Source organism: Dermacentor andersoni, chromosome 1 (genome assembly GCF_023375885.2).
Source record: "Dermacentor andersoni chromosome 1, qqDerAnde1_hic_scaffold, whole genome shotgun sequence".
Taxonomy (NCBI): Eukaryota; Metazoa; Arthropoda; class Arachnida; order Ixodida; family Ixodidae; genus Dermacentor; species Dermacentor andersoni.
In genome coordinates this window covers 63,852,443-63,873,488 of record NC_092814.1, presented here as the reverse complement: position 1 = coordinate 63,873,488, position 21,046 = coordinate 63,852,443, and the positions used below count along the sequence as shown (strand labels likewise).

Below are 21,046 nucleotides of genomic sequence, written 5' to 3'. Positions count from 1 at the left end.
GCGAATTAAGACGCCTATAACGTAGCCAAAACCATATAACGCGCTCGGCTGCAGCCGTCGTCATGAATACGCGATTGACGCGTACATGCGGAAGATGGGTTGAAAGCTTTTCTTCTGTGTTTACTCTAGAGCAACAAAGAGAAATCTTATTCAAAAGAGCCTACGTTCGTCCTTGCGGCATTGAACAAAATTTTAAAAATAGAAGAAAGAACAAAAGAGAAAGAAAAGGCCAAAGAACAAAACACAAGCGATAAGGAAAGAAGTAAATCACTGTGTAAGGAATTGCACCTTATTGATGTATAGCCAAACCAGTTAAACGAAGAAAAAGGAAATGTTCAAACGAAGTGCAGAAAGTTAGCATGAAAAGTTCAAAACGTACAACGGTAATTGTTAACTTTTACCCCTACGGCGCAAGGGAACGGCGTTAAAGAGTGGGACCGATATAGTCCATTATACGTCAGGGGCGTAGCCAGGGTAGGGGGGGGGGCGGGCTTACGCGGCTCAAGCTCCCCCCTCCCCCCGAAATTTTTTCGTGCTCTCATGCACCGCCGACCAAAGCAATTCCCGGCGCCGGAAATCATTCTGGATTTTGTCTAGAATGTCTTTTTCACGCTCGAAAACACATTTCAGCGCGAACATTGCGAACTCTGGCTGGATTTCGTGGCAACGCCCATGCACCTGAAGTGACATAACGCAAGGAGCTCCGGGGCATCCGAGCACAAAGCTTCAAGGGCGTTTTGATGGCGAGTGGACACGCCGCGGCATCTCGCGGAGGCCGTGGAATCTACGGAACGCATGGATTTCAATTCCGAAACTTTACGGGTATAAAGTTCTCGGTAATTTGACGCGAAAGGTGCATTGAAGTTTCCAAAGTCGTACTTGAGATTTTCAATTGCGGAGCTTTGCGGGTTTAATGTTCTTATAAACATTTGACGCCAAAGGTGCATTGACTTTTCTAAAGTCGTACATAGGACCATACACCGAGACAAGCCAAATCAACGCACTATCAGACAAGTTGACAAAGCAGCAGCGAGGTCCGATTAGACGAAGCGTTCTGGTGGATTAATTGTGGCGTTATGTCACAGAAAACAATATCAACATTTTTTTCTACCTGCGCTAAAGCATCCATGTCAAGACACTAAAGCCAACAAAGGTAACTACGTTCTTATTTATTTTTTCTACTTTGGCTTTTATTCGCGAGGATACATTGAACCATAGAGTTAGTAGAACAACTCTAGAGGAAAAGCTGGGCCGGAAAAGTGGGAACCTCTAGGGCGCCGCCCTGTTGCTACTGGTCAATGTGGCCAGCGCAATTACTATTGAAAGAGCTGAAAACAAGTACAGGTCACCTTATGCTTTGTCATCTAAAAACGCATACCTGATGGCTTTATGAAGGTGGTGCGTTAATATTAAGTTTACAGAAAGCGATCGCTAAGTCCGTGACTTATGTAAATCACGATTTACGCATTCATGCAATAAAGGATGACGCGAATTTCGGTTTCGAATCTGTTTTTTGGATGCGTAGTAGCTTCGTACAGTTTAGGTTTGACATGCGATCGCGCGTCGACGTCGGACGCTATGGCACACTCGTGCCTTATGTGCCACCGAAGCCCCGAAGTGCTCTGGCATATACCTTCACGTGTAAGTAAACGAATGTATCTCCTTGTTGAGAATATCACGCGAGTAGGCAGCTCTTGTGGTGCATCACAATCGTTTGAGAAGCGTCACAGTAGAGCATTTTTCTACATGCGGAGCGGTGTTTTTATTTGCAGGTTTCCCTTCAGTAGGAAATCGCTGGACAGGCGGACCAGCGCACCGGAATTGTACTGGCGAAGCCACAAGCAACTCAAAGAATCTGTTTAATTGTTGCACTTTGAACAAACATGCTTCTACAAAGGCCACAGCAGAAAAACAGCCTGATGCCGAGTACTTCTGTGCCACGAAGTAATCAAGAGGCGAGTGCCTAATGCGGACGAAATCGAGTGCATCGAGACTTTGAACGACAGAAAGCTGAGCTAGTTGGTAAGGATTCATTATGCAAAACAGAGGTGAGGCGTGCAGACAGGACACAAGAGTAGAGAAGTGGACGGCGCTCGTGTTGTCCACTTCTCTACTCTTGTGTCCTGTCTGCACGCCTCACCTCCGTTTTGCATAACGAGTGCATCAACCCACATGTTAATAGCGTACGCGTTTTATTAACTGTGCAATATTTTCAACACTTCCTTGCATGCCATTTCATGTGGAATATCTTTTCTGGTCACAAATTTGTGCAGCGAATCTATTTGCATGATCGATTCCTGGCCTGTGGGACCGTTCACTTGCACTTGATGCTGAGTCTTTTACATGCATCCATAAACTGCAGATATGCACATCAGATACCTACGAGCATTTTCAAAATTCAATTATTTTAGACAACAGGCACATATGCAGTACTGACATAATATCAAATACGACTAAGCAGCTGGGACACATTTTTGTTGACCATACTCGCAGGTAAAATAAGTAGATCATGTGGACAGCTCCAGCTCATTTTCCTTAAATCAGTGTGTACAAGGGGTATGCAAAAATATTTTTTTTTCTCGCGCACCGATTATTTTGCTGTATAAGCAAGAGAACCCACCACGTTAGTGTAGCGTATCTTGTACATCACACTAATATGTGCTTTAATTTACCAAGTGAGATGAGTTACATTTTATGGCTCATTCAGTCATATCACACTGTAAGCTGCATTCATCAATCTTCAATTAGACTTTGCAAATGTTTGATGAAACATGTTTCCCTTTTATGCAGATATGCAATGGCAAGCCCTTCTGTGTGTTCCAAAGGTAAAATTTAAGCTCTAAATTAAAGAAGACATTTCTAGTCAGAAACAAGCAAAAATGGTGAATGCAGAGTATCAGAAGCCCAAGGTACAGAAATTATGAGAAGCGTCGAATGATTGTAAGGAAAGAATGCTATTTAAAAATGCAAGACTCTTTAGTGGAAGTCAAGCAAGTCAGTATAGGTAGAATACTCTGCAAAATTATGCGAGTGAGGGGATGTCAAACAATGGGTCAGGAAATGCGTTGTTTTTCTGCAAAACAAAAGCTGATGATTGTCATTACATAAGTCACTTTAGCATCATGAGACTGCTGCTTGATAAATTCAGCAATAAACCAAAAAACAACACACGCAAAAATAAAAAACAATTTAATGATGCTCTCTCCACACTGGGATAAATAAAATACGCATCACATCTAATGTGGACATATAAGACACCTTGTGAAACACTAAAGAAAAAATTCAATTTCGAGCTATGGCACTTGCTGCATAGATGTGGGGGGCCTTGCACTAATAGTGATAGTTACCACTGCACTTAGAAATTGAAAGCATTCATGCAGACAAGGATCATTCCTTATATTTTTGGCTACCACTTCAAGTGCCTCCACCGAGTGTTACAATGCTGCATGCAGCCATACTAAGGATCTTGCAGCAACACCTGCAGGTAAAAAGCAGAAGCAGTCAAAGTGCTGGTGTTAATGGACACTATGTTTGAAAACTTTAGGCGAGAAGAGTGCAAGAAGCAGACACAACAACTGCATTTATTTACATAATTCCCCATTTGAATGGCCTTTTCTTTTTGCTTAGACAATGCCTACGCCTAGCCACAGCAGCTCCCTCATACAGACTCCGCAAGCCAAGAGGCCGTGGAGGCAAATGCAGGTAAGAGGCAAGAAGCAATAGCACTGGTATCGACATTCATCCAATTTCTTTCTTTTTTTTCGTTTAGGCAGCCAGCACACCTCGAACAGCCACCTTGACTGCGGGTGTGTCACCCTAGTCACCAAGGAAAAATTTGAGGGAAAGCGACAGGCAATGTGAACAGCCACTTCTCCATGTAAACTATACTCTTTCTCTCGGATGACTCCTACGCCTCGCCACGCCTGCACACTTGTGCACAAAGATGCCGCGGAGACACGTGCAGGTCAGAGGCAAGAAGCAGTGGCACTGGTGTCGACAGTCACCCAATTTCTTTTTCTTACACTGAGGCAGCCAGCACACCTCGAACAGCCACCTTGACTGCGGGTGTGTCAGTAGATTCCTGTTGTACATATGCTCATAATAAACTTCAGTAAACTTGAACTTGATAATAAACTTGAAGGCAAATGGGACATTGATGCATTGTTTTTTTGAACATTTATTGTACACATACAATATATGTTATACTTTGCAGTGCTACAGAACGTATTTTGAAGCTTCCCCCTATATTTTGCACCTTTAATTACGTACGTGTTGTGTGGCCCTCAATGCAGTTCATGTTGTAGCAGCTGCTTTGTCTGTGTATCGCACATTGGCTTAAGCTCGTGATAACCACATACTTCTCTCACATATACAAAATAAAGTTCTATGTAGTCCTCAGTGTTACAACAAAAAATGAAAGTAAACAATCCGATCGTGGAATTGTGTTTATTACAGTGATTCCTATGACAGTTACTGATAAGTTGACAACTTGAACTGGTCAATCCGTCCATAGCCTCCTCTATTTTTCAAAAATAGAGGAGGCTATGATCCGTCATGGCAAGGAATTGTATGTATACATAAAAAAAGGGGGGGGGGGTATGTGTGTGTGTTTGTAGTGGGGGGTATAACAGGATTAGGGCGGTACGAAAAAAATTTACCAATACCGTCCTCTAGACCCATTCCGTTAAGGTACCGTAACAAAGCGCATTAATATGATGAAGTTCATACAACCAACTCTGATATTACTACACACGCCAGGCGACGCGAGCTACATTTGCCATGACGCATTCGCGACTGCACCGGATGCCCTCCATATTATTCTCATTAATCGTGCTCACTGCACCGAGGCAAAAGAAAGATCATCTGCGCAGGTGCCTTTAAAGTATCTCGACCTTGCGAGGCACTGCTGCGCGTGCCAGGGGAGCTGTCCGTGCGAACACTCCCTGGCACACACCTGCCTCTGCGGCCCCAACCTACGTACCGTTCTGCTTCGAGCTTTGACCCCCCCACTGTCCCTTCGGTGCCCTGGAGTTCCTGTGCCGCCTGCTTTATTATAATCTCAGGTGCTCTCCTGAGACTTCCGTTTGTCGGCTACATGTGCCCTACAGCTGGATCAGTACTTATAATAATAAAGAAACCCGATCTATCGTCGCTACGATAGATCGCGAAAGCGGCTTTTGCAGCATACCGCGCCCGTGCGAAGAGAATTACGGAACGCCAACGAGGAATCTGACCACAGCTTCGAGCTCGTAACCTCGTCGAGTGACACTCCTACAACAGGCGTGACCGCTGAAAACCGCATACCGCCGGAAACTTCAACAGGATCATCCTTCGGTTGCATAACTGCCACCTGCACGGCCAACATGGACCACACGTACACCATCCCGCAACATAGAATAAAGAACCAACTTATAAAGCCCAAAAGCACGGCTGCACGCACACCACATCCCGACACTACAAGCGAGATGCCATGCTGCTACGCTGCTACGGTTGCCGGATTAAAACTGATTACTGTCACCAAGTCTAGCAAGCGTCTCAGGAGCTGGCAACCTCGGCGCGTAGCAACATGGCGGCGCTCTTGCGGTTCCCGATTTCAATGCATGGGCCCTATGGGTAGCTTGTCCTCTAGAGTCAGTATAGTAACTCTATGCATTGAACCTCTGCAACTTTCTTGTTTTCGCTACCCGCGGGCTGCCAGAACCAGCCAGAGCGCATGCGCATGCGTTTGCCCCCACCACCGCGCGGCGCACTTCGGTGCGCGTTCGTTTTAACAGCGGAGCTGTTTAAGCTTTTAGTTCCGTCGTGGAGCGTTACCGCAAAATTTAGCCTCGCTGTGCACCGCCTCGCGTTGCCTAGCAACCACCTGCGTGAGCACCGAGCCACGCAACCTCCTCGCACCCCGCGCGCGTAGGGCGCAGTCGTGACGTCACGGGCGAGCAAAAGCTCGGAACAGCCGACGCGGCGACACACCTCTCGCCTACTCTACTCCGTCCGTACGTGCTGCTGCCATGGGAAGAACGAAGAAAGTCCGGACGCCCGAAGAAGAAGCTGCTTACCAGGAAAAGCGCCATACTGCCAAGCGAGAAGCGATGCGTCGCCGCCGAGCTGATCCGAAACACCGCGCCGAAACTGCGGCTGAGAAGAGGCGACGCCGAGTCGTGGATCCCGAGTTTCAGTCCAGGGAACGCGAGAGTCGACGCTTGAACGCTCGACGTCGCCGAGAAAGCGATCTCCACCTGCGACTGCTCGAAAACTTCCAGCGTCAAGCCTGCCGAGACAACGACTTAGCAAAACCTAGCATAACCTCGCAAAACATAGAAACGACTTAACCAAGCCTATCAACAACTTGGCAAAACCTCAGCATAACCTTGGCAACGTAAGCATCAGGCACGTACCCGGGATTTTTGTTCGAGGGGTAACTTTTCTATGCAACAGAAGGGGGGGGGGGGGAGTACCTTTACTAGTACAATTAAGAATAATGTCCACCATTCGCCATAAAGACGTGTAAACCCGCAAAAGATAAATGAAATAAAGTGTATCTCACAGGTATGCCCGCGAGATACACTTTTCTTTTTCTTGAAGAACAAGAAACCACATCAAATGGACTCACGCAGGAAAGTTGCGCAGGAAGAACACTGCCAAGAACAAGTAAACAAGCGTAAGTGGAGAACAAAGATTTCTAGTAGCATTTTTTTACTTAGCTCTAGAAGAATTATAGAGAAATATAGATTTGCGGAACAATCACAGTTCTTTTGAGTCTCTCGTTTACTGCTCTACCAAGTGCCAAAACCGATTCGTATTGTTATTTGAGAAGTTGCGTAACGGTGCGGGGCCGCCACTCCCGTACAACCGCGTAGAGCGCAGGACGATGCGGTTCTAGACGTACTGTGCCCATCGCGGAAGGTTAGAAAAACACCTACATAAGCACAGCAGAGAAGTGGCTTTGTGAGGCGGCTCGACTGATCACTGTAGAAGCGTCATTCAACTCACACAGATCCATGCTCCACTTCCGGTGGCGTTTTATTCTCTACTTTCTTTTCAAATTAAAAGATGTTGATCCATAAATATTTTAACAAACAACGGTTAAATTTGTTACTTTTCGCCTTTCCTTACTGTTTGGCTGTTGCCTTGGCTCTATCCCTTAGTAGATCGCCTAATTTCTCAACTCCTTGCGATTCGTGTTTCCAGTTGCCAATTTTGCACGAAAAGTGCTGTACAATTAGGGAAAAGAGCCAGACGGCATTCATATTGCTTATGGGTTTAACGGTTATTGCAGGGTATAATGATGGACGCTGCTTTGCATTATTTTATTTTCCATCTTATCTAACCTATATCCCGGATATATGGTTCCGGGGATCTGCCAGCGCCGCGGCGAGCCATCATTCGAGGAAATAATGAAGCAAAAGGAAAAGTTAACACAACTGACGTTTTTCTCCGACCGCAGCCTGCTTCACGAGCATACAGACCAGCTGACTACGAACTGAATCCCTTTCCTGGTCCCTAGATCAGTCTAAACGAAGGAGGGTCATCTAACGAAGCAAAAGCTATGCGCGTGACTGTTGCAATAGATGCTGACAACTGGACGCATCTCGAGTTAATCGCGCGGGCACCGAATCGATGAGAAAATTGGCCTTCTCACCCTAGGAAATGCCGATAACTACCGCCATCCAAAAGGAGTGAAAAAGGCAGCAAAATGTTGACCGCCCAATAGCTGTCAAGACTCAAGATTGATTTGGTGGCGCTTTAGGAATGTGTGTGAGGAGTGGTGGCGTGGGCGGAGCGGAGGGGGGGGGGGGGGGTTTATGGCACCTAACTTCGGGGGGGGGGGAGGCTGCCCCCCCCCTGGTTGCCTGCCTAGCATAACTTCGCAAAATCTACAAACAACTTTGGCAAGCCACGTAAAAGCTAGGTGATCACAAGCTCCACTGTTGACTCCAGCTTTCAACCACTTGTGCAAACTGCGGACGTTTTCTTTTTTTCTCTCTCTGGCCGAGTGGATTTCGGCCTGGCAGAGTATTTCACGCTTTCTGGCTAGCAGACGAGAAAAAGAAACAATGGTCGCTCGCCGCCTTCACTGTGGGGACTCGACGGATTGCAACGCGTTCGCTTGAGGGGAACACCTTCACTTTGATGTTATCACAACCTCTCGGGAAAATCTTTTGTCTCACCGGTGTAGGATACCGAGCAGTATGCGTATGCTTGTTTGTGGACAAGCGTATCACATTTGCCTCGATATTCCTTCGGTAGCCACATTTGGTGCCCAAAGTAGGCATTCGACTGTGGCCAACACGCTTTCCTTGGCGTTTTTTCTTTTTTCATTTCGGTGCCCCCGCCCCACAAAAGAAAAAAAAAAGACATTGTTGCAGCGCAGTGAACTATCCCATGGTGAAAGGTTGATTTTGTTACTTCTTTTGCGGGAAGTAATGGGCCACGGGACTCTTCATTTGCCGGATACTTCTAATATACTATCGCAACAGCAATTATATGGACACTCCAGGCGCATTCCTGCCGTCGCCGTCATGTTCCGTATAAAGTCCAAGGGCGATAACATCGCCAGCGCGCGCCGCATGCTGTATCATGCGAGTGAAAGCGTAGGATGGAGAGCGGTATGGACGAGCCGACGATGGTGGCTCAGCCTTGTGTGCGCAAGGGAGAAAAGCAGGGAGGAAGCGCGCCGCGTTCCGTCGCGCGTGATTCATCGGGGCAGTGGAGGGACGGCGCGAGCCTTAGGATTTTGTCATCTGTGAATCTGTGATTGCGCAACATGTTTATTTGCCTTGTTTGACTCATTATATACAGTGACTTTTGCTTAGATACGAAGATTTATTGGAGAATTATACGTATATTTAAATATCTTTTTGAGAGGTTTTGTGTATACCTACAGTGAACCTTGTTTCCAGTGACACTTTATTGCCCTTTATGAAGCTGTAGAGGAGAGGGGGCGCGGACCTTAGGATTCTGTGATGTGAATCTGTGATTGCGCAACACGTTTATTTGCCTTGTTTGACGCATTATATACAGTGAGTTTCGCTTCATATATACGTAGATTTATTGAGAATTATCATCATCATCATCAGCATGGCTACGCCCACTGCAGGGCAAAGGCCTCTCCCATACTTCTCCAACTACCCCGGTCATGTGCTAATTGTGACCATGTTGTCCCTGCAAACTTCTTAATCTCATCCGCCCACCTAACTTTCTACCGCCCCCTGCTACGCTTCCCTTCTCTTGGAATCCAGTCCGTAACCCTTAATGACCATCGGTTATCGTCCCTCCTCATTACATGCCCTGCCCATGCCCATTTCTTTTTCTTGATTTCAACTAAGATGTCATTAGCTCGCGTTTGTTCCCTCATCCAATCTGCTCTCTTCTTATCCTCCTTAACATTACATCCATCATTCTTCTTTCCATAGTTCGTTGCGTCGTCCTCAATTTAAGTAGAACCCTTTTCGTAAGCCTCCGGGTTTCTGCCCCGCAGGTGAGTACTGGTAAGACACAGCTGTTATACACTTTTCTCTTGAGAGATAATGACAACCTGCTGTTCATGATCTGAGAATGCCTGCCAAACGCACCCCAGCCCATTCTTATTCTTCTGATTATTTCAGTCTCATGTTCCGGATCCACGGTCACTACCTGCCCTAAGTAGATGTATTCCCTTACCACTTCCAGCGCCTACCTATTGTAAACTGCTGTTCTCTTCTGAGACTGTTAAGCATTACTTTAGTTTTCTGCAGGTTAATTTTTAGACGCGCCCTTCTGCTTTGCCTGTCCAGGTCAGTGAGCATGCATTGCAATTGGTCCCATGAGTTACTAAGCAAGGCAATATCATCAGCGAATCATATGTATATTTAAATATCTTGTTGCGAGGTTTTGTGTATACGTGCAGTGAACTTCGTTTCCAGTGACACTTCTTTGCCCTTTATCAAGATGTATCTTGGCATTTGTATATTCCATTGTATCATCTCATTTCTAATGTATATTTTGCAGAACTCCAGCTTTTTATACGTGCTTTCTGTTGCGACTATAATTTCGGTGCAATTACCGACAATACACGACCGCCGCTCCTGTGCAATACATTGGAACGAAGGACAGCGTCATTGAGATTTTTCCCTGGCCGTTGCATATGTACAAAAATGTAAACAAGGTTCTTGAATGAGAAAGTTTCATTGAAATATTTGTCATCAACAGTTCATTTGGCCTTTACGTTTTTCATATCAGCAGCATGTACTGCTTTGCTGGTTTCGAACTGATATAGTTCTAAAGTTGGTGGCATATTTTCGTTACTTATCAAATAGACAAGAAAAAAAAAAGAACGTGGAATCATTGAAATCAGTTATTTCTGGCACAAGTTTTGGAACATACGAACATTTTCTCTTATGAAAAAACACATATTCTACTTGCCTTGACAGTGCGTAGCGTTCAAGAATTCACTCGCAGCATCTTTGGCAATGGCAATAGTTATTATTCATGTATTTGATCCCTCGACAAATTCTGTAAGCAGGAGGCCTATCTGCAACGTGAGCCGCCTATCCCCCTCCCCCCCCCCCCCCCCCGTACGAAATTTCTGGCAACGCCACTGATATACGTCAAAGGGTTAAGACGAAATCACGTATAGGTATATATTATACTGTCGCAGCAGTAAAGCGCGCCTTTCGGGGCAAGTTTTCGCGCAGCGTAACAAAGCGCCTGACGACGATTCTTCGCGAGAAGTCGCCTTCAGAGGGAATAACTTAAGAAAATTATTTCAGGACTTGTACAATAATCACAATCGCACCTGATATTGTTCGATTTTCATTCCTGGTCGCAGGTCGCACTCTAGGCAGGACGGAAGAAGATTGCCCATCGCGGCAAATACTCATTAATTGTCAGACATAAGTTCTATTTACGGGCAAACTTCAATGACTTGTCGAAGTTATCAACACCAGGCCTTTCAATAAACGCCCTACGCAAGGATCTTTCATGAGGTGAGCAGTGCCCAACTTATATTTCCCCACTTAATTTCTCTGCACTTTCGTTGTTTCTTTTTAACTCTTGTCGTTTATTTTTGATCGGCTTGAGCTTGCAATTGCACATTGAATAGAAGCCGGATTTTCTCTTGCTTTAGTTTTATTCCACAATTGGAGAGAACGTGAGCGCTAATTGGGGCGGATACGCAAAAACACTCGTGTAGAGAGCAGTGGGTGCACGTTTAACGAAAAACTGTTCTCGGAGCCCTCCACCATGCACATGCCAGTATTACAGAACCTACTGTTGGTTTGGGACGTTAAGGCCCATAGAGCAACTTCCAATCGCAGACCAATACGTGACGAGAAAAAAAAAAAAAGAGAGGACGAATCGATGCGATATTGAGCTTTTTGCTTAAAAAAAAAAAAAAGAAAACACTTTATAGGGCGTTGGGGAAGGTGAAAGTTATACAGAAATAACATATAGGACAAAGAGCTTCGAGTTTAATAACTTTCTGTCTCAGTCTTTTTCTCCTTGTCAATGTTGTCCCCTATGATTAAATGTCACAGATGTCAACAACGCAGACATAACATATGCGCGTAAATTAGGCTGCACCAAAAATAAGCGAAATCATGTTATCACGACGCGATTAGCTGAGCCAGTTGGTACACGTTTCGGGAGCAGGTTGCGGTAAGCACAGGTCAAGTACTGCGTCCTCTTGTTCAGTATCTTGTGTTTATAGCGCTCGTTCGTTCCCAAAGCTTGCAGCGAGTCGAATAGAATTTTGAGAATACTCGATATGACATTCACCTTGTAGTAATACCATAGAATAAAGAGCAATACTATGAAGGACGTCATGCCGCTGTTACGTTTCGCCTACAACGCGCGGTAATGCCGGCGCGGATGCAACGGACGCCGGGGCTTTGTTCAAAGCGGCGGACATTTTGGCCCGTCCGACGCCGCCGCGACGCCTACCCGCCAAGCGTGTCCAGGCGTGTTTCAGTGCCACGTGTCTTCGTGTGTGCGTGTGTGTGTGTGTGCCCTCGCTTGTCAAAGCGCGGCAGCCGGGGAGCGGAGTTCCCCGAATGAGGAGCCTGGACGTCTCTCGGCTCAACTGTTCACGCCGTCGTGTGGGTGAAGGTTGGCGATGCGTCACTACACTCGGTTCAGCAGGTCTCTCGGCCCGACAGTTCGCGCCGTCGTGGGCTCCTGCTGCGCCGTCCCGTGACCTTCATCCCGTGACCTTCCCTCCTTCCCTTTTGGACCGCGACGCCGGGAGTATAAGAGCAGCTGCCCCCGGACGCCAAGACGGAGGCTCCGATTTGTACTGTTGAGTTACGTGCTCTCCCGTCTCTCCACTCCGGTCGACCTGACCGGCCGCTCTTTTGCTATGTTAGAATAAACAAGTTGTTCTGTTACCAGTCTTCTCATGCTTGGCCGGGACCTTCGGATGCTTCCAGTGCCCCAGGCCGCCAGGCCAACGCTACCCTTGGGGCTTGCGACCCATTGGCAATAACGGGCGTCAGCACCGAGACCCCAACAACTCGTGCCAGCGGTACGATTCAAACATCTGGTTGCCAGCGGTGGGATCGCGACAACGGAGGCCAGCAGCGAAGAGATGCGGTTGACTGTATGCTGAGCAGCTCAACGACCATCCGGGAGCAGTGCAACGAGCCCTGTGTGATGACTGGTTGCCTGCAGCGGAACGACTGCGCTGAAGTCTTGACTGCAAGGTTTGGTGAGTGCGGGACTTTCTTCTTCTGAGTTTTGCCAGGCTTTTGTTAGTGTTAAAAACAGAGCTGGTAATTGTGGTTGTCGTTGCTACCGGGTTAGTTTGCGGCAAGACAATAGTAGGCAGTAGAGAAAGCAGCATTCAGAGCAGCCATGGATTTGAAGTCGTTGCGCAAACCGAAATTGCTGGAGCTTGCAAGAGAGTTGGGTCTGGATGTCTCAGACAAACTCAGAAAACCAGAACTGCTAAGGGCTATTCTTGAGTTAGAAGCTGAGGATGACGAGCTGTCGGAATGCCTTGAGACCATTGAGGAGAGGGAGCTTGAACTTAAAGAACAGAAAGAGAAAGATGAGCGTGAACTTAAAGAACAGAAAGAGAGACAGGAGCGTGAACGAAAAGAACAGAAAGAAAAAGAAGAGCGCGAACACGCTTTGGAAATGAAGCGTCTCGAGTTAGAGATGGAACGCGCTCGTAATGGAAGTCAGGCACACGGTGCAGGAGAACGAGTATTGTTCAAAATGACTGACCTGATGCGGCCGTTTAAGCTTGGAGAGGACATTGGTTTGTTCCTGGTTAACTTTGAGCGAACGTGCGAGAAGCAGGGGTTCTCTCGGGAAACGTGGCCACAGCGCTTGCTCACTTTGCTACCCGGCGAGGCGGCCGACGTAGTCGCTCGCTTGGAGAGAGAGGAGGCAGAGGATTTCGACAAAGTGAAATCGAGTCTGCTAAAAAAGTACCGGCTGTCAGCGGAGGCGTTCCGTCGGAAGTTTCGGGAAAATGAGAAAGGCAAAAGTGAGTCATATACAGAGTTTGCCTACAGGCTTATGTCAAACATGCAGGAGTGGCTCAAAGAAGAGAAAGCGTTTGGTGACCACGAGAAAGTTCTGCAGTGTTTCGGGCTAGAACAGTTTTATAGTCGGTTACCTGAGAACGTGCGGTACTGGGTCTTGGATAGGCCAGACGTTAGTACGGTGGCTAGAGCCGCTGAGTTAGCCGAGGAGTTTGTGACGCGTCGGGCTCGCGGAGCTAAGGACGGTCAAAAGGGTGAATTTGGCTCCAAGTTTGAGAGGCCGAAGTTCACACCCATGAGAGCAAAGGGGGATACACGTAGTGCGGATGCGAGTGAAAGCAGTCCGACCGAACGTAAGGAGACGGCGGCAACCGAAGCCGAACGCAGAAAGCGGTTCGAGATGAGGCAAGCGCGCGTTTGTTATACGTGCCAGAAGCCGGGTCACTTTTCGGCGCAGTGTCCAGAAACAAAAACACAAGTCGTGTTTTTGTCTATATGCAGCACTGACGAGAACATGAAGCTTCTCGAGCCTTACATGCGAGACCTCCTCGTGAACGGGAAAGAGTGCCGAGTGCTTCGCGATTCCGCAGCTACAATGGATGTAGTTCACCCCTCTTACGTAGAACCCGATATGTTCACGGGCGAGTGCGCATGGATCAAGCAAGCAGTGGAAGCTCATAGCGTGTGTCTGCCGGTAGCAAAAGTGCTTATTGAAGGACCTTTCGGAGCACTTGAGACGGAGGCCGCAGTGTCATCTATGCTGCCCCCCCAGTACCCGTACCTATTTTCGAACAGGTCCGATCACCTCCTGCGCGAGAAGGGGCTTTTGTTTGGTGAGGCTAGCGTTCAGGCCTTAACCAGATCGAAGGTTCGGGAGCTCGCTGCAAAGGCGGTAGTTGCGGGGCCGACGTTGTTGAACGATGAGAAAGGGTCAGAGGCGCAGCAAGCTAGTATTCAGAGCACGCCCGAACGGGATAAAATTGAGCCTGTAGCGTTAAAGGCACCAGATACTGGAGAGGAAATTCCCGATGCGGGAAAGTTAGAAGAGCTTCCGGTCGAGCTTCCGGGACTAGGCTCAGTGACGAACAGGAAAGACACCGATCAAGTCATTAGTGACTTAATAAGTAAAGCATCGCTGTCGCCTGAGCAGAAAACAGAACTACACCAGCTCTTACAAGAGTTTCAAGGTCTGTTCTCTGAGAGGCCTGGTAGGACTTCTGTCCTTACTCATGACATAGAACTTACCTCCCCAGAGCCAGTACGATCCAAGGCGTACCGGGTGTCACCCCGCCAGAGCGATATTATGGAGGCTGAGGTAACGAAAATGCTACAGCTCGGTGTTATTGAAGCGGGTGAGAGTGATTATACCTCCCCTTTGATTTTAGTTGAGGTACCGGGCAAGGAACCTCGTCCTTGCGTCGACTACCGCAGGCTTAATTCCATCACTAAGGATCAAATTTATCCGATCCCTAACATCGAGGAGCGCCTTGAGAGAGTGAGTAGCGCTCAGTTTATTTCCACCCTAGATCTCGTCAGGGGTTATTGGCAGGTTCCACTTACAGAAGAGGCTAGTAGGTATGCGGCATTCATTTCACCAATGGGGACATTCCGTCCTAAAGTTTTGAGTTTTGGTTTGAAGAACGCGCCATACTGCTTTTCAAGCCTCATGGATAAAGTGTTGCGGGGACAGCAAGAATTCGCTTTACCGTATCTAGACGACGTAGCGATATTCTCCGCATCCTGGCCGGAACATATGGCGCACTTGCGGGCAGTGCTAACCCGACTGCGCGATGCGGGCTTGACAGTCAAGGCTCCCAAGTGCCAGTTAGCACAGGCGGAGGTTGTCTACCTCGGACACGTGATTGGTCGGGGTCGTCGCCGCCCCTCTGAAATAAAGGTGGCCGCTGTGCGAGACTTCCCGCAACCGCGCACGAAGACCGATATTCGGTCGTTCTTAGGTGTCGCCGGCTACTATCAGAGGTACATTCCCAGGTACTCTGATATCGCGGCTCCCTTGACGGATGCTCTAAGAAAGACAGAGCCGCAAACAGTCGTCTGGGATGAGACGAAGGAAAGAGCTTTTAGCGCCCTAAAGAGCGCCCTAACAAGCCAGCCTGTGCTACGATCGCCCAACTACACAAAAGGGTTCGTTGTTCAGTGTGATGCTAGTGAGCGAGGCATGGGCGTTGTACTGTGCCAACGGGAAGATGGAGAAGTAGAACACCCCGTCCTGTATGCTAGTCGTAAGCTGACCAGTCGTGAGCAGGCGTATAGCGCCACCGAGAAAGAGTGTGCGTGTATCGTGTGGGCCGTTCAGAAATTGTCATGTTACCTAGCCGGCTCGAGGTTTATCATTGAAACGGATCACTGCCCTCTCCAATGGCTGCAGACCATCTCTCCCAAAAATGGCCGCCTCCTGCGCTGGAGCCTCGCTTTGCAACAATATTCCTTTGAGGTGCGTTACAAAAAGGGGAGTCTCAACGGTAACGCCGATGGCTTAAGTCGAAGCCCCTAACGTGGGAATCAGCCTCAAAATTACTTGTTACTGATGTTTTTCTTCCTGAGGCAGGATTTTTAACCTATTGCTTTTGTGTAGTGTTTCAAAGTGATGATGTGCTTTTTAGTGCAATTTTTCCGATTTGTGGACGCGTTCTGAGTGCTGCTAAACTACTGTAAGGAACTAGGCAGCAGTATAAAAGGGGGAAGAGCCTGGCAGGGCTTAGTGAGGGTTGTGCCGTGCTTGCTGACTGAGCGGTTGACTTTTGGCGTGGTTCTAACGCTTGCCGGAAACGAGAACAAAAATGTCAACCCTCCCGAAGTCACTTTGCAGTGTCCTGTGTGCACCTGAACGTGAGAACGAGGCCTTCTCTGTGCGCTGCGCTCAAGAAACGCCCAAGGACGCCCAACTTCGGTTATGAGCATCATCGAGCGACATCCCTCCGGACAGCGGATGCAGTCCCCTGACCATCGGGATCTCCTTCCCCCGGCGGGGCGGTCTGTTACGTTTCGCCTACAACGCGCGGTAATGCCGGCGCGGATGCAACGGACGCCGGGGCTTTGTTCAAAGCGGCGGACATTTTGGCCCGTCCGACGCCGCCGCGACGCCTACCCGCCAAGCGTGTCCAGGCGTGTTTCAGTGCCACGTGTCTTCGTGTGTGCGTGTGTGTGTGTGTGCCCTCGCTTGTCAAAGCGCGGCAGCCGGGGAGCGGAGTTCCCCGAATGAGGAGCCTGGACGTCTCTCGGCTCAACTGTTCACGCCGTCGTGTGGGTGAAGGTTGGCGATGCGTCACTACACTCGGTTCAGCAGGTCTCTCGGCCCGACAGTTCGCGCCGTCGTGGGCTCCTGCTGCGCCGTCCCGTGACCTTCATCCCGTGACCTTCCCTCCTTCCCTTTTGGACCGCGACGCCGGGAGTATAAGAGCAGCTGCCCCCGGACGCCAAGACGGAGGCTCCGATTTGTACTGTTGAGTTACGTGCTCTCCCGTCTCTCCACTCCGGTCGACCTGACCGGCCGCTCTTTTGCTATGTTAGAATAAACAAGTTGTTCTGTTACCAGTCTTCTCATGCTTTGCCGGGACCTTCGGATGCTTCCAGTGCCCCAGGCCGCCAGGCCAACGCTACCCTTGGGGCTTGCGACCCATTGGCAATAACGGGCGTCAGCACCGAGACCCCAACAACTCGTGCCAGCGGTACGATTCTAACACCGCATACACTGCGGAAAAAAATTACATCATGTACAATGAAGAAAAAAAAAAAAGCAAAGTTCGATTCAGTAACGACCCCGCATTTTATGTTTTACGACCATTCAAAGTGAGATTTAATCACCGTTCAGTGGTAACGGCCACTCAGAGAATACGAAAGTGAAACATTCACAGAAATATAGCGGAATAAAAAAAATTCGCACCCACACAGCGTGTGCATGTACGATGAGGTACACGAACGGGCTTGATATCAACTCAGATCCGTCATTTCAATGCCCACAGAACATAAAATGCAGAGATTTGTGAGGGATAGTCGTCGTTAGAAGTGCTGATTATGCCACAAACGCCAACAGATTGTCACAGGGGTGGAAATCTATTCTATATATATAATACGCCTAAACGCTATCCGTGATGGGTGCCCGTACGATGCACGACCGGGTAACGTACTTCCATCGAGAGGTTCCGCCAGTTTAAATGCCAAAGACATCCTTACTCATCAGCGCGGAGTCCGCAGAAAATACCCGCCGCCTCACCCACAACTTAGCGGAGAAGAGGCCGCCGATTGGCGTAAAATGCAGACCGGGGTAGTCCCCCATTTAAAATTGCTAAACGCCATGTGTCCCACTCGTTATAGGGCCAACTGTCCTTGGTGCGGTGGCATACCTACCCTAATACATATAACCTGGGAGTGCACTAAGCACCCTCATAAGCCAAATACCAGTAACACAATGGAGCAGTGGTAGGGCACAGCTCGCCCGCTCCGACCTGGCAGGACAAAGGTCCTTAATTAGCCAGGTCAGGCAGGCGGCAGAGGCCAGTGGGGCCCTGGACTGAGACCACCCCTCCTTCAAATCTTTTCCATTGCAATAAAGTTTCTATTTCTAACGACGACTTAAATATTTTATCTGCAACTTCCAAATATAAAACGCATTATTTACGCCTTGATTGAAGTGGAGATCGCGCGTGCCGACGATGCTGTGAAGTGTTAGATATGGAGATGTTTCCTGTGCCTACTTCGAGTTCCCCCGGACCACATCGAATCGCAGCACATTCCAGAGGATCGCTCGAGCCAACAAGTTCACGTGTCAACAAGTTCGTACGCCGCCGGTAGCTATTCAATGCTTGAGTTTTCCAGAAAACGAAGGGATCGCCCGGCATTGTTGCAAGGAAAGTGGGTCCCGAAACAAGACGGCTGTGATGTACCGGGAAGGCCTGGCAGCGTCGCACCGGTCGCCTTTGAAGAAGGCATTTGCCACCACAGCGGGGCCGTACCACCGGGAGCAGGTGGGCCCTCGGACAATGGAGCCCAATCATCCCCCCTTCGCCGCCTTTGAAGAGAGCATTGCACCACAGCAAGGCAAGACCGCGGGGAGCCGCCGGGTGTGACCTCACCGCACGGGTGCCTACCATTGGCCGAAGGTGGCGTCATCGGAGCGGACTCTCCCAGTGGCCGAACATGACGCGACTTCCAGTCCTCGAAGGGTTTAAAAGAAGCATTCCAGAGAGACCAGAGATTCCCGGATTCACCTCTCTCGAACTTCTTGCGACGGGCCGCAGCGTCCGAGTTGCTGCCGGCCCGTAATGACTGTACGACTGTTCATAGACGTCTCACTGTAAATAATGTAAAATAAACCTCCCAAGTTCTTTCATCCCGAAGTCCGTATTTCAACTCCTACAACTGGTTGGCAGCGGTGAGATCGCCTCCGAATGCAACAGCTGGTGGCAGCGCTACGAATCAACCTTCGTCGAGAGAGATCCTAAGGAACCGGGAAGAGCGAAGAAGAGAGAGCCTTCGTCGAAAGAGGTCCGAAGAAACTGGGAGTGCCGAAGAAGAGCGAGCCTTCGACCCAGGGAGTCCGGAGGAACCGGGAACAGCGGACAAATGAACCGGATGGCAGGGTGCTGCAACCGTAAGTGAGCGCGTGGTTTTTTTCCTTTTGATTCGCCAGACTCAAATGTTGTGTGTTCATTTTGATAGTTCTGGGAATCGGGAGTTTGTTGCATTGTGTGTTTGCACAAATTAAGGAAAACAGTTCTAACCACCTGTCGGGGCAGCTGCCATGGATCTTAGAAGGTTGACGAGGTTAGACTTGTTGTTGGTGTGCGACGATTTGGGTGTTGAGGCGGACGAACGGATGAAAACGCCAGCTATCGTAAAGGCGATTCAAGATAGTGGCAATGATGACAAAAGCATTGAGCTTGCTTGGGAGGTGATACAGGAGCCACGGGAGCGTGAGCGTCGTGAACGTGTGCGAGAGCGTCGTGAACGTGAGAGTGAGCGTAAGCGTGAAGAACGCGAGAATGAACGGAAGCATGAGCTTCAAGAACTTACTCTTAGGTGTGAGCGTCACGAACGTGAGAAGGAACGTAAGCGTGAGCGTGAGCAAAAGTATGAGAGAGAGAAGGCAGCACTGATCAAAGAGATACAGTATTGTGATCAGTTAATGGCACAGAGACAACGGCTGTCTGAGAATTCTGTAGGTAGTATAGAGCGAAAGAATGAGGCAGCATCGAGCGGATTTTCGCCAAAAGCCGACGAGAAGAGTAGTGCCTGTGAGATTGGCTGCAGATTCATAAGCGAAGGGAAAAGGCTAGCTGCTAACGATGCCTTAGTGGCAACAGAGGCCGTTAAAGGGCGCAAGGAGAGCGAGGAGGTGCTGTGCCAACAGATGACTGTAGAGACAGCTAGGCCAGCTGAGAACAAATTGGCACAGTTACCCCGCGTGTGCGTCGCTGGTTATATTAGCGAAGTTGCTAGCGAAGAAAAGGGTACTGCTGACCCGACAGACGCGAGCACCCATGTAGAGCCAGATCTGCGTGCAGAAGTGAAGTGCGAACTGGACGATGCAGTTGAGAGTAGTTCTCGGGATGGCGAGCTCCGTAGTTCACGAGAGAACAACTGCATTGTTCAGGGATCGGTGCGGCTCTCCGCCAGTCTAGATAGCCTAGATAGGGATGGTTCAGTTATTAATCATTCGGACTGTGCGCGTGAGACAGCGATCGATACCGACGGGCTGTGTGCCGATGCACAGCGTGAGCTGGCCAATGCAGTAGAGGGCAGTTCGCAAGAGTGCGAGTTGATTAACTCGAGTAAAGCCTGCTGCATTGTTCCAGAGCCGGTTGAGCTGTCCGCCAGTCGAGGCAAAGTGAGAGTAGATTTAAATATAAATCACTCAGACTGTGCGGGTAAGAGACCGATCCGGGCCGACGAAATGTGTACCGGCCAGCACGAGGCACGAGAAGGCGACATGAAAGCGAGTGCAAAGAGAAAGCGCCGTAAAAAGAAGCGCGGTAAAGACCGAAAGTCGGTAACTAATGTAGCGCCGCCAAAGATGGCGAGAAACCCAAATGGGCAGGGCGCGAGGGAAAAGGTGCGGTCGTCACGGACGATGTTGACGCATCCAAAACGTTCGAGCCACCGGTCAAAGGGGGACCGCGAAACATGTTCTGCACGGACGCGGACAAAGGGCACGGGGCAGTTAATCTCCTCGTCGTTCCGTAGTTCTTTTCAAAGCTCAGCGTGCAGTTCGAAGAAGCGCAAGGTGGCAGGACGAGACCAGGTGGGGAGTAGCGACGCGGTCAATCGAGTTTGTGAGGAAAGCGGGGCGCCAGGGCGCAAATTGGCAGGAGACCGTAACGTCTTGGGGGAGCTGATGAGAGTCAGCCCTTTTGTTGTTCCTCCGTAGCCCGAGTAGCTTTCAAACCGCGACCGCCTCGAGTACGACTCAAAGTATGAGTCAGACATAAGCGTTTGGAAAGGGAGGCCAAGAGCGCTTCCGTAGAAATGAAGTGTTTGTTTTTTATTTTGAGCATCGGAAAGTTTTCGCGATTTGAGACTAGGATTTCTTTCAATATGTAAGGTTTGAGCTTTGTTTGTGT

The 21,046-nt window shown here is 48.9% G+C and overlaps 1 protein-coding gene and 1 long non-coding RNA gene across 5 annotated transcripts in view; one reads left to right on the top strand and one right to left on the bottom strand.

Annotated features, from left to right (window-relative positions):
- LOC126546000 (uncharacterized) overlaps positions 1-21,046 on the bottom strand; it is a 196,213-nt gene that overhangs the window by 81,855 nt on the left and 93,312 nt on the right. The window lies entirely within an intron of this gene.
- LOC126546013 (uncharacterized) lies at positions 1,216-4,151 on the top strand. Of its 3 annotated transcripts, none has more exons than XR_011892165.1 (3): positions 1,216-1,641; positions 1,773-3,702; positions 3,770-4,151. It is a non-coding gene; the product is annotated as an uncharacterized lncRNA (long non-coding RNA). The 3 variants fall into 3 exon arrangements; XR_007602496.2 differs by lacking the exon at positions 1,216-1,641 and having other exon boundaries at positions 1,649-2,022; positions 2,791-3,702; XR_011892164.1 differs by lacking the exon at positions 1,216-1,641 and having other exon boundaries at positions 1,649-3,702.